Source organism: Hyperolius riggenbachi, chromosome 1, assembly GCF_040937935.1.
Source record: "Hyperolius riggenbachi isolate aHypRig1 chromosome 1, aHypRig1.pri, whole genome shotgun sequence".
Taxonomy (NCBI): Eukaryota; Metazoa; Chordata; class Amphibia; order Anura; family Hyperoliidae; genus Hyperolius; species Hyperolius riggenbachi.
Window position 1 is genome coordinate 265,932,766 of NC_090646.1, and position 13,861 is coordinate 265,946,626.

Below are 13,861 nucleotides of genomic sequence, written 5' to 3' on the forward strand. Positions count from 1 at the left end.
ACAGAGGACGCGAGCGCTTGCTTAACGGTTACCTCACCAAGCCTCCCACAAGCGTTCGTAGCAGACAAGACAGATACTCGAAAACAGAAATAAGTGAGAGATAGGATCCACAGCACTAGCGCAAGGCGAGTGCGATCCTGGCAAGACAGATCAGAGGAGATAGCTGGTAGCAACCGCTGCTCCAGCTATACTCCAAGAACAAAGATCAGAACGACTTCCTGTCGACCACCGCTGGGACAGGACAATCGCAACAGACAAACAAAACAGATATGCAATCCTAACTGCACTAGGGAACCTGCCTAGTGCAGTCCCAGGAATTACTCTAGGCTAATCTTCAAACAAAGAGAAAGGCTGACACTCCACGAGTGTTTCACCGGACTAACCCTTATGACCAGCAAAGGACTCTGGGAAACATAGCTCTTTATACTGCCAGTCATCAAAGGAGGCAGGTAGGGGATTTGCATAACGAGTGTATGCAAATTCCTCAGCAGCAGAACAGACCAGAAACTTGTAATGGAAAGACAGGTCTCTCTTCCAGAGACCTGCAGCCCACAGACTAGAGGAATGGTCAAACAGCTGTCTGCCAGTGCATTCAGCTGAGCGGATCATTACAATACCTAAGTAAGTGTACAAGTGAGCACATTACTAAATTCAATGACAAAAGGGTGCTCCTGCACTTAAACAGCAGAAATATCTAAAATGTAAGCACAACAGGAACCAAAACCTGTACCTATATACGGCCAGGTCCACACTCTGCTGCATTGGCAACTTGTATGGTCACAAAAGATTAAAGAGGAACTCCATCCTAAACAAACATTCTGTCATTAAGTTACATTAGTTATGTTAATTAAAATAGATAGATAGATAGATAGATAGATAGATAGATAGATAGATAGATAGATAATATATTCTCTTACCCACCGTTTTAAAAGAACAGGCAAATGTTTGATTTCATAAAGGCAGCCATATTTTTGGGTAAAAGGAGATGACAGGGAGCATGAGACACAGTTCCAACGGTCCTGTGTACTGATCACACCTCCCAGTTGCTAGGCAACGTGAATAGCAACATAGGAAATCCCATCATGCTTTGCACAGCATCACGGAAAAAACGCCCGGCAGTTTTCTTTGATGAGTGGAGCTTAGCTAAAAAATGCATCTAAAAATGATGCTTTGGTAAGAAAAACAAAGTTCTGATGCTGTGAAACTGTTAAAGAAACACCAAGCCTTTTCAGTTCTGCTGAGTAGATTTTTAGTCTGGAGGTTCACTTTAACATTTTTAACAAATCCCCTGTATCCATAGATATACTTTTTTTTGTATCTGTATGTGTCCTTTGCAGCATGCATTTTTGACAATGTACAGCAAGGAAGTTATTTTTTGAAAGGAGTCTGTGGGAGATTTTTTATACTTTTATTATTTCATTTTTCCATCAAGATGTATCCTATTTCATTAATGATTAGGGTTGATGTCTCTACTGATTGTAATTTTATCATATTCGGAAGCAGAGTGCAGACAGAACAGAAATTGTCCTTTCCAATTTACGTCAAAGGTACTAGAAAGAGGCAGATTTTTTTTGGCTTAGATTCTCCTTTGGCACATTAATCGGCCTGAGGAAGTGGGCCAGTACCCATGAAACGAGTTGCCAGTGCATATGATAAAATTGTTATTTTGTTATTTGTCTTCATTGAGGCAAACCACCTCGTTTTTTTTTCCTTTTACGGTTTTTAACTCTGTTTTGTCATATTTTGGTCACCTCTTTTCCCCCTGTGTCTGGCCTTAATATGCGAGTCAAAGCTGGGGTACAAAATCACATAAATAGGGAAGTCTCGGGATCCCAACGGTCTTGTCAGTAATCTGATCGGGGCCTCGGGCGTGCGGCTATACTGCGGCCAGCCACTCATGTGCCCTCTACTAGATTATTTTTGTTGACTGTAATTTCTTTGCCTTTTCCTAGATTTGTAAATAGACATATGTAGCATTTTCACTATTATGTACCTTCCTGTAAACTTTATATGGGTGCAGTTTGGTTTATGTCATGTTTAAATTTTATATATTTCTGCTCTGAGTGCCAGGAACCCCTTACATGTCATTGTATTTAACCTTTTGCCCACTGGCCAGTGTTCATTGGCTTGTATATTTATTGATTTCTTTGGTCTGCCCGCCCCCCTTTGGCTCCTTCTATGATGGTGGCACAGGGTAAATGGCTATGTCTCCTGCACAGATCACAATTAACCTTACAGGGGTGTGCAGGCTGGACCTCATTTGCATGCCCGTGGTCTTCTGTCCCAGGAATGTAGACCGAAAGCAATTTTGATGCTCTCCATTGGATGATGTGCCAGAACTGAAATCGGTGCTACCGGGTTTCCCTGTAGCCTGTTTGATTCCTTCACATAGCGGTGTTAAAAAAAAACAACTCAGCAAATCTATGGGCTGTCAATCCACTGCTGCTCCTGCTTCACTCCCAATTGATGTAGATTGTCCATCCTGTCTGATCTGATTTTCAGTCAAAATCAGGCCACTTTTCCACGAACAGTTGATAGGCAGTGAAATGCCGCTCAAACTAACTGCTCACTGCTGCTTGGTAACTGCTCACTGCTGCCTGGCAACTGCTTGCTGAGCACACAGTTCAACTGCCCATGGAAAAAGAGTCCTTAATCAGGCTTGTTGGGAGATAGATTTATGGCAGATTCAGGATGATCGAATCTGCTGAGAATAATCAATGTGTATGGCTATCTTTACAATGGCAATATAGCTATACAAGTTCTTTTGCAGCTCCAGCTGTGTATAGGACTGTCTGTTTTGCACATTGTGTGGGTTTTATTAGCAATTACTTTTACACGTTACACTACATGATGACGTGAGTTCAGGCATGTGCGGTGCTATACATTACTATGCGATTGTACTCAATACGGTTGTGATCCCATTCATTTATAATGAACGGAAATGCACTGCGTTTGCATAAAGTTGTCTGCAACCATGTGTCGTGTTTATGCGCTGAATCACAACTCATGGATGGAAACACAAGACAGTGTAGTCTATGCACTTCTGATGTCCCTGCGGGTCGCATAACTGTGCATTGCTGAAAACGGGATCAGCAATGCACAAATGGGGAAGGTACCCACTAATCAGAGGCGTAACAATAGATTCTGCAAGGGATGCAGCCGCAGGGGGGCCCAGAAGCCTAAGGGGTCCCATGGGGAGAGAAGTTTCTTTTCCCTGTCCTGAGAGACTGACAACTAAGGGCAAGGAGAGAAAAAGCTTTCTGCTCTCTGCACAATTGTTCTAATGACTGCATCTGCTCAGCCACTGATAAGGAATCATACAAAGTTTTGCAGACAAAGATTTGTAGACAATCCCTATTCAGTGTTTAGCAGAATAAGGGTATAAGAGGCGCCCTGGTGTAGTATAAATGCATCTAAAAACAGTTTAAAACAAAAAATAAATTTGAGGTAGCTTACCTCAATAACGAAAAAATCTTTGTAATGACAAAGGTTTTTATTAGCAGCACAGGCAACGCGTTTCGCGGGTCAGAGCCCGCTTCCTCAGGCCAATATCAGTGCCAGACTAACTGGAAGATTCAGCAAAGGGAGGCTCCCTTTACTGAATCTTCCAGTTAGTCTGGCGCTGTTATTGGACTGAGGAAGCGGGCTCTGACCCGCGAAACGCGTTGCCTATGCTGGTAATAAAAACCTTTTTCATTACAAAGATTTTTTGTCATTAAGGTAAGCTACCTCAAATTTATTTTTCGTTTTAAACTGTTTTTAGATGCTTTTATACTACACCAGGGCGCCTCTTATACCTTTATTGTGCTAACACACCCCCTTACCTCACGTTTGAGGGGTGGAGACAGAACACACGTGGTTTCTACCACGGTGGACTTTTGTCCCCTTTCTTTTACCAAGGAGAGTGACCGCATCCAGGTTCCCAGTGACCACCCCGACTAGAGTCGGGTTTGTTGTCCCACCTGCTTCCTGTGGTCGGTTGCCCCCCTGCAACCCACCTTTGTGAGTATTGTCTTACTTTCTACTATCCCAATTTGTTTTTGACATACTACACTTTTGGGCTCCCGCTTTTGTCTCCTGTAGCTTTTTCACCAGAGGGTGCTTGCGACACACACATCCCACTACAGTGTTTAGCAGGCTCTTGTGTACAGCTCTTTTCTACCCCCAGCCTTTCTACCCCTTCCCAAGTTCTGTGTCCTGTAGTGATGCTTGAGGAGCGAAAAAGCTTTCTCTTCTCTGCAGGTTTAAAGTTTGGTGGGGGGGGGGGGCATCCAAAGTTTAGAAGTGGGGCCCAGTGGTTTCTAGTTCCGTCCCTGCCACTAATGATCCAAATTTACCTTCAAATCAGATTAGATTAAAAACGGTTGATGGTACCAATCAAGAACACACAATCAGATCATCGATCTGTTTTCTGGTTCAATTCTGATATGTTCGAATTGGTTATCATTTTTATTCCATTTATGGGCCCGATCAATGATTTTTGACAGTTTCCTTCCGATTGCAATTATCAGATCGGAAGGTTGATCTTTTGGTAAAATTGGATCGTTAGTGGCCACCTTTACCCTTGAAGCTGCCAGTGAGGTGTTGAAGCATGTTTGGCGTTGTGTGGCATTGTGCAAGCAATACTACAAATGTACAGGATGGTGGGTTGTTGTGAGTAGTTGAAAAGTTATATACCCCCTATTCCATGAGCAGCACATCTACACCGTATCCTATCTGTTTATCCACCAACTAACTACCCAGTGTACACAGCAGTTCAGCACCAATTCATCAGCAGGCAGCAGACATAGAGCTTTGCCTATTAACATTACATGCAGCTCTGGTTTTAGGAACCCTAATAAAAGTTGAGTCATATAGCTAATATCACTTTGTGATTTTGTGCTTGTCCCTGTATTCCTATATCCTCTACCTTGGTCGCATCTGTGTTTGTGTCTCGTAATGAAACAAGACAGGCAGCAAAGAGGGAAGTGTGAAGAGCTGACCATTCTCTCCAGGCTGCCACACAGAAGAAAAGAGGAGACAGGCACTGTCACCACACAAACCAAGAGACAGAGCAGAGGGGGAAGGGAGGGAGAGGGAAGATCTCCGAGTGAGTCAGGAAGAGGGAGGAGGAATAAAGATTAAAAATGGCCACCAGCAGCTGCTGGGAACAGCAACAACTCCTGACTTTCCGGGCTGGGAGGACTGGCCTGGCTGGTCAGCATTGATGGAAGGAAGACAGAGGCAGGAAGGCAGAGAGCTGTGTGGGCATAGCAGCTGGGCACATACAGGAGGAGGGGGTATCACACACACAGCCTGGGTGGTGGCAGCAGGATCACAGCCTTATCCTCCTCATTCCTTTCTCTCCTCACCTTGACATTTGGGTGAAAGCGACTCGTTATATTGTTACTACTTCTACACGTAGACGTCATCTTCTCCCTTTCTTGGATTTATCACATACAGGATCGTTTGACATCAGCATGCCGGGAGGAGCAGTCCTTTCACTGCATTAAAGGAGGAGGGCAGGAAATAAATGCAAGGAGAGGAATAAAATAACCAGCTCTATCCTGTTATTTATCCTGCAGTTGCGGGCCACCCTGCACCGAGGTGAGTGGCTGTGCTGCTGTGCTGGGCTACCATGCAAGTGTCCCAGCCTGGCTTCGGCATCGTTCTAATAACACAATAGCACGGTAATGCCAGTATCATGGAGCTGTCCCTGCCTCCTAGGCCTGGGAGTGCATTGCATTCAGGGAGGCTAAGCAATAAACATTGATTTTTGGTGCTGATGGTGTCTTGGTGTTCTGTGGCCTGTGTCTGCACCCAGGAATGATGGGATGACACTGTTTGTGGACAGGGACCAGCAGGCAGGAGCAGACAAGACAACCTATTACTATGTGTAGCTTGTGTGTGAACCTTGAACAGGTAAAAATACAAGCTGGCATTTGTCAAAGAACGTGTAAAGGAACAAGGTATACCATGTATAGGATTATTGTAGCTTTATGTGCGTGCATGGTTATCCATTGTTGTAAGGGATCACTGTTTTGGATTACAGGCTGATGTTGCACAATCGGGTTTGTTTGACCTCCCCAGCTATTGTGCAGAGTATGTCATTTCACACATTAACAACCAGTTATCCCAAAACGCTCTGTGTCAGGATCGCCTTGCTCCTTTAGCTTCTATAGTCTGACTGGGGTGTCATTTAATGCTCTATCACTAGTTCTTCCAGTGTTGGCTTAGGGAGTAATAGTGCATATACGGATGGCAGCTTGCCACCTGACCAGAATCATGATCTCCCCACCAGGTATGGGAGGAATAAGTAAAGCTGGCTGGTGCTGGAATGTTTCAAGATATGCTATACTGTAAAATCTGAGCTTTTTCCAATAAAATGTAGTGTAAGGTGTGTACAACAGTTATAGAATTGCTTTGACTGCTGAGAATATATAAAGCTGAAAGTGTTGGTGGCTGCACTTGGCAGTATATAACTGATGTTGCATGACCTTGTAAATAAAAATGGTCATAAATGTATCTGAGTATTGAGTTATGAATGTTTAATAGCACATAACACTGTAACTCTTTATTATATTACTTCCAATTACCAGAGGTAGTCAATGAGATGCAAAAAGGTATGCAGCTTGCCATAGGGCCAATCAAAACTTACAGGAAGTGCAAATGAATGCCAGAATCAGGGACCATCAATGCCCATTAGGTTTTAGATTTGTTGAATCTGATTGCTGTTGAACAGTCACTTGTATGTCACTCAATAGTTTCCAGTTTGCTTGTTCAGTCAGTTTGAAGAATCTGAAGGCTACATCTATGGCTTCCTTAATGTGGAACTGCTAGTCCCTGCTGCAAGCCTTTCCTGGCATTTATCTGTACTTTTACAAGCATTAAACTCTATTGTTCTCAGTGAGCCTGGTACTGTCTGACTTTGGGAAAAAATAATGCTGCAAGCATTTTGGTAGCACTGATTAGTGATTAGTAATAGAAATTGCTTGCCAGTCTTAGTCAGTAAAATTACTGGCCAATGCCAATTTGCTCCTGGTGAAAGCACCCCGCAAAATGCCATAGGACTATTTCACACTAAAATGGACTTTTCCACGGAGGCTACTGGCTATTGAGATTTGTCCAGGCCCTGATATTAAAATTCATTCGGGATGATCAATGAGATGCAAATGTCTCCTCAAATTTCATGTAACTTATATGCATCTTAAAGTTGGACCAATCAGAATAACTCCCTTTGAATTTTTGTTGGCCCAATCTGCATAACATTTACATGGTGGGTTTTGCTTTCAGAACTTGCTGTGCCATGTTTCTCTTGGGTAGATGTACTGTACTACCTACATTCCGTCTTCTGCATGTTACTGATGACATCATTCACACTCAGTGCTTGTGTGATACAAACCGAGAGCTATAGTTCTAAGGCAAAAGCACTTCAAGGGGTGCTTCTGATGTATATCCCTTAATGGGGCACATTTTTCGCCACAAAGTACACAAGAATGTGGAGCAAAAGCCTATAGCTACCAATCGGCTGTTAAAGGGAGCAAGGATTCTGGTTGGTTGCTGTGGTCCACTGCTCCTTAACTGCTGCAGATTTCTTTACATCTTCCTTGATAAATCTGACTCCACACTTTCTTGGCAAAATAATATTGCGTTGGTATAGTTTTATATGAAATTGGGTAATTCAAGCAGATGTGAAATCTTACATTCTTGGTAAATGATATTAAAAAATCTCCTCCTCCTCTCCTCCCCCCCGTCCTCATTTCTCAATGCTTTACAGTTTTTTAAGATACCTGGTTTTGTTCAGTCACCACCTTATGTATTAACCGCTGGCACTAATCGCTCACGTTTTCACAGAGATTAGTCACAGCAGTGTTTACAAACGTGGTAATCCCTGTATGGTGAGTGGTGGTAGGAGTGATTTGTGCTAGGAGGGGACATTTACAATGACCACTTCACTTCCACAAATCTGGAAATAATGACAGTGTTTGAGATGCGTTTTTAGCAGGCGTCCCCACAAGTCTGTTTCAACATTTGTGCTGAGAAGCCAGCCAGGAGCACTTCATGTGGCGGTTTTTCATCTGTATATTTTCAAGGATCAGGAATAACAAAACCTGCCTATTAGGGAACCTTTCTTTACCATACTAGGTGGCAGAAAATGGTTTCTGGGGGGGGGGGGGGGGGGGGGGGGGGGGGGGGAGAGTTTTGGGAAGGAAACCAAACTGAAGAGAGTGGCTGAATGTCTGTGTGCAGCATGGGGGCTCAACCCTTGAAGCGTTTTTGTGTAGGACCCTTATTCGAGTTTGTATGTTTTTCTCCATACCCAATATCCCCAAAACAGATCGGTAATATAACTGGCTTCCTCCCCAAAATGGCCTCAGACTATGGTAGGGACGTATGGTACAGATTCAATTGCGAGCTCTACTAAGTAGCCTTACACTGTCGGATGTTTTTAATAAATAGAATGAAAACCTCTACTCTGTTAAAAATTTGAGACCATCAAAGATAATTTTTTCATAGAAATATGAATCTACTATTGATAGACAGCCCAATATGGGGTGGGGGCAGTATTTCTGCTGAAATGTTGTCTAATCTACCTAAGGCCTGGAGCCCAGAGCAGAGCTTCTCAAAGGGCGCAAACGCACTGCAGAGCGCTTTTCCATCAGTTTTAGTTTTTCAAAACACACTTGCATTGAAATTTCTGCGATGACGATTTTTCAGAAAAAACAAACCACGATTTTTCAGAAAAAAACAAACCACAAACTGATCTAAATATGTTCTACAGTATGTCTTTGCCGTAAGCACTTGTGATTTGAAAAACTTGTGCTAATGTAATGCTATGTGTGTGATTCCATAGTATTAACAATAGTTTTTTCAAATCCCTGGCCCTTGGAAAAGCGCTGCTATTGGGCCCTAGGCCTATAGGTGATAGCCCAGGTTAAGACTGATATCTTGCCGATGTCAATCCTTTTACCTGATCTACCACAACTGTTGAATGTGTTGCAAGCCTTAGGGGAATGTCAATAGTTTTATGCACTCTGTAAAATGCTCCTGACAATGTCAGTACTTTATAGAGTGGTAGTAATGTTCCGTCTACCTGCTTGTAAAGAACACACACATACACATCTTTCATTTGTGCAGATTTCATGTGTATGTGGGCTGCTTGGAACTGGACCAATGAAATTCAGTTACTTATTAGATTGGTCCAGTCTGTAACATTTTGGAGTTGATGCAAATCTATGCACACATTGTTACCTTGGGGGATGTTTCTCCCCCCCCCCCATCCGCCCCCCTTCCTTTTTAAAGGGAACATGAAGTGAGAGGTACCGTTTATGGAGGCTGCCATATTTATTTCCTTTTAAGCTATACCAGACACTATTTCTAGACCAGCAGGGCTGCTAGAGAACTGGTGTATAAAAGTGAAAATAAATATATATATATATATATATATATATATATATATATATATATATATATATATATATATATATATATATATATATATATATATATATATATATATATATATATATATATATATATATATATATATATATATATATATATATATATAAATTTTTTTTTTTTTTTTTTAACATATATATATTTTTATATCCCATTAAAGTTTCCACTAGAGTGTGTATTAGTCTTATGTTTTGTCATTTGACTCAGATGGCAATTATTTACCGTATTTTTTTCTCCAACTAGCAGTGTTTCGCATGTTATGTTTTCACACTGTATAGATACATACCCGAAGGTACTGGAGGAGCATTTTATAGGCTGTGTCTCATCTGGGCCTCAAACAATGCATTTATCCATGACCTACTGCTGTAGGACAGCTTTTTTTTTTTTTTTTTTTTTTTTTTTTTTATTATATAGCAGCAGAATGTGAATGTGTATATTGCATATGTGGTTTTTAAACATGGATAGCATGCTGTTAACGTTCAGAAGTTAGAACAGCAATGTAGCTGGAAGCCCTGGCTGCTGGGGCCTAATTACATGAGATGCCATGGAGGTAGCACAGCACTAGTAAAGTATAATGGGATCTTACTTAGCCGTGCTGAAGTGCCTTGAAGGCTCAATCATATCATCAGCTTGGTGCTTGCTTTACCAGTTGGAGATTGTCGTGATGCTCAGTGGGACTGTCGGGACAGTACACTCAGGTGTTTGGGTTGCAGTAAGAAATTGCTGCATATGTAAGTCTTAGATGGCATTCATCTAGCAGTTTTCTGGCCTTTTACTATTGCACTTCTTTCTGTGGCTGCATCATGTTTTGTACCACCAGGTAAATGACATGTGAATGGTGGCTGTGGTATCGTATGCAATGGTTGGGCTAGGCAGTTGTTCCTAGTGAGCCCTGAATGCTGCAGATTGAGTTTAGAGTTCACAGGAATTGCTGTTCATTAACGCATTGTTTTGCAGTTAAATTGTAACACATTTGTGGCTCGCGTTCTCGGTAGTTTGGGTAATAGGTTAGAGTTAGAAAAAATTACAAGGCAGCAGAGAAAGAGCTGTGGTGGACAAATTTAATGTAATTTCAGGAGCTGCTGTGTCAAATCTAGGAGCAATTGCTTTTGATAGCACTTGGAGAAAAACTAAAGTTGGTATGCAGCTGTCAGTTTGGAGGAGTGTAACGATTGTAACAATGTTTTGGTGTAGCAACACAGACGTCTGATTATGTGGTGATCTGCAGAATCACCAATAATGCAAGTATAGCTAACAGGAACACAGAGTGAGATGTGCTTGGTGCAACAGTAAATGATCAGTTTAACCTCCTTGCTGGTTTTCCCGAACTCAGTTCGGGGTAACCTGCGCAGGAGGATTTGTCAGGTCCCCGCTGGGCCGATTTGCATAATTTTTTTTTTTCTCCTACACGCAGCTAGCACTTTGCTAGCTGCGTGTAGTACGCGATCGCCGCTACCCGCCGCGCCGAGCTGTCCCCCCGCCACCCCCCGGGAACCCATGCACAGCCTGGCCAATCAGTGCCAGGCAGCGCTAAGGGGCGGATCGGGATTCCCTCTGGCGTCACGACATCGGTGACGTCATCCCGCCCGGTCGCCATAGCGACCGGGGAAGCCCTTCAGGAAATCCCGTTCTCAACGGGATTACCTGCATACTCTGATCGCCGAAGGCGATCGGAGTGGGTGGGGGGATGCCGCCGCTCAGCAGCTATCATGTAGCGAGCCCTGGGCTCGCTACATGAATTTAAAAAAAAAAAAAAAAAAAAGTGCGGCGCTGCCTCCTTGCCGGATTTTTTAGACCGGCAAGGAGGTTAATGAGACCTCACCAGAGGAGCTGGTGGGTACTATCAGAAAAGCACCTCACCAGTGGCAAGGGCCCACTGGTGAGTAGAGAGGTCAGACAAGCTAGGTTCAGCAACTGAGAGGCAGATACAGTACAGAATCAGTAGGCAAAAGAGTAGTAGATATTCAGGCAGAGGTTCAGCAACTAGATCAGATGGGCAGAGGTACAAAAACGTTAAAGTGAACCTCCGGACTAAAAATCAACTCAGCAGCACTGAAAAGGCTTTGTGTCTCTTTAACAGTTTCACAGCATCAGAACTTTGTTTCTCTTATACAAGCCTCATTTTTAGCTGCACAGAAGAAAACTGCCCTGGCTTTTTTTCCCCCTGATGCTGTGCAAAGCATGATGGGATTTCTGATGATGTTGTTCTCGTTCTGCTGTTTTGGTGCAATTTTTTTTTTCTTCTACATTTTTTTTGAATTTGACATTTGAAGCCTAGCGTGTGCAACTGGGAGGGGTAATCAGGACACAGGACAGTTGGAACTGTGTCTCCTGCTCCTTGTCACCTCCTTTCAACCAAAAACTTGGCTGCCCCCATGACAAAGATGGCAGCCCCCATGAATCACAAACATTTGCCTGTTGTTTTAAAACAGGGTGGGTAAGAGATTATATTACCTATCTATTCTACCTAATGTAACTTGATGACAGTATGTTTGTTTAGGCTGAAGTTCCTCTTTAAGCAAAATCGGAGTCAGAGATAAGCCAGTCATACACAGAATATCAATAATAATAATAATAATAATAATAATACAATAAACAATAGTCCTAGTCTTGTGTGAAATCCCTGGTTTCCCCCAGATCAAAGCACACCGGATACTAGTCTAGGGTCTGAGCGCTAGCACATAAGTATTCGCAACAGCAGACAGGTTGCGAATGAACAGAGAAGGCTTAAGAAGCAGAGGAGACCTCACAGCCGCGCCCACTATAATCAGCCAATCCTGAGCGGCGTGAGTCCCCTCTGATGTCAGCCGACCAGCGGGTCAGCTGACACGCCTCCTCCCAGCATAAAGGTCCTGTCTATGCGCGCGGCCGCACGATAGTGACCCTATGTGCAAATGACAGTCCCGTTCTCGGCGTGCTAGATGCCGGCGGAACGGAAAAAACCTCCGAGCAGGGAACCAAGGCGGCTGCGGAGACACTCTGCGTGCCCGCAGCCGCAAGCACAGCAGATGTTACAAGGAGCTCAGGCTATCTGGTTCATGGGATTTGTCTAGCCTTGGGTTAGCAGCCATATGCTAAGAAGGTGGCCAAAAACCATAATCCTTTTAAAAATAAAAGGGAGGTAAATATTCACTTTCCAATAAAGCTACAATCTGGCAGATAGGCCAAAAGTGCCAGCTCAAGCGCCTTAAAGGATACCACAACCGAAGATTGCTGCAGTGTGTGGGGGGTTAAAAGTATGTACCATTAGCTCCTCCTGCCCCCCTCAGTCTGCTGCTGTTAGTGTAATATTGATGCCGGGACCGGCGACTTGATTGATTTCCCCCCCCCCCCCCCCACCCCCCCCCTACCCGGACATACGGCGCACACAGGGCGCCGTATGTCCTCCCCTCTTCACTTCTGGCCGGCGCATAGCTAGCGGCTCAGAAGCACGCTGATCCCTCTGTCTCCTCTGGGCTGCGTGTGCGCTCCACTACACCAAGCGCCACATGATTAGCATGTGACGCTTGTGTATATGTGACGCTTGGTGTATATGTGACGCTTGGTGTAGTGGAGCGCACGCAGCCCAGAGGAGACAGAGGGATCAGCATGCTTCTGACCCGCTCGCTATGCGCCGGCCAGAAGTGAAGAGGGGAGGACATACTGCGCACACAGGCGCAGTATGTCCGGGTGAGGGGTCAAGCAAGTCGCTGGACACCAAGATGTATATTACACTAACGGCGGCAGATGGAGGGGGGCAGGAGGTAAAACACTTTATGGGTAGGACTTCCTCAGGACATAAAGGGCCAAAGGTAATGTCAGAATCAGATGTGTGAAGTGTGTGTAACATAACTATTTATAGCCAATAGTCTACAAATAGAAGATCGACTGGAAAAATTGTGCCCTACTACTATCTGCATCAGGTGCCCAACTCTCTGCCTGGGCGCCTGATTACTGATACTTTGGTGCCTATTAGACGAATGCTGATCCTAGCATCCAGATGACCTGATCCAGTACCTGGGCCAAAAATTCTCATGCATGTGCTAATGGTAGGGCTGGACAAATCCCAGGAGATAGGGCGCATTAAAAATTATAGCTGCCGCCAGGGCCGGCCCGCCCATGAGGCGGGGTGAGGCGGGTTCCTCAGGCGGCAGGAAGTGGAGGGGCGGCACCAGATGAAGTGGCTGTGACTGATAGCGGGGGGAGCCAGAGCCGCGGTGAGGGCAGCCCGACCTCTCCCTCCCTCTCCCCGGGCCGCCCTCCATACTCCCCCCTCGGACTTTAGGCAGCAGAGTTAGCGCGCAGGGAAGCGCTGCTGTACACAGCTGTTACTCACCTCCCTGGATCCGATCGCCGCTCCCGCCCTGCTGGTCTCCTCTCTGCAATGTAGCCGCTGATACATTTCACACGCTGCTTCCTGTTTACACAGGAAGCACCCGCG

The 13,861-nt window shown here is 44.4% G+C and overlaps 1 protein-coding gene across 5 annotated transcripts in view; it reads left to right on the plus strand.

Moving 5' to 3' along the window:
- Positions 1 to 1,091: 1,091 nt before the first annotated feature.
- WDFY3 (WD repeat and FYVE domain containing 3) overlaps positions 1,092 to 13,861 on the plus strand; it is a 352,404-nt gene continuing 339,634 nt past the window's right edge. For 4 of the 5 annotated variants that reach the window (XM_068233509.1, XM_068233512.1, XM_068233511.1 and 1 more), the window contains exon 1: positions 5,082 to 5,586. The gene's annotated coding sequence lies outside the window, so the exon portion shown is untranslated. Of the gene's footprint in view, positions 1,174 to 5,081; positions 5,587 to 13,861 lie in introns of those variants that run through there. The other variant, XM_068233510.1, reaches the window with a different exon arrangement.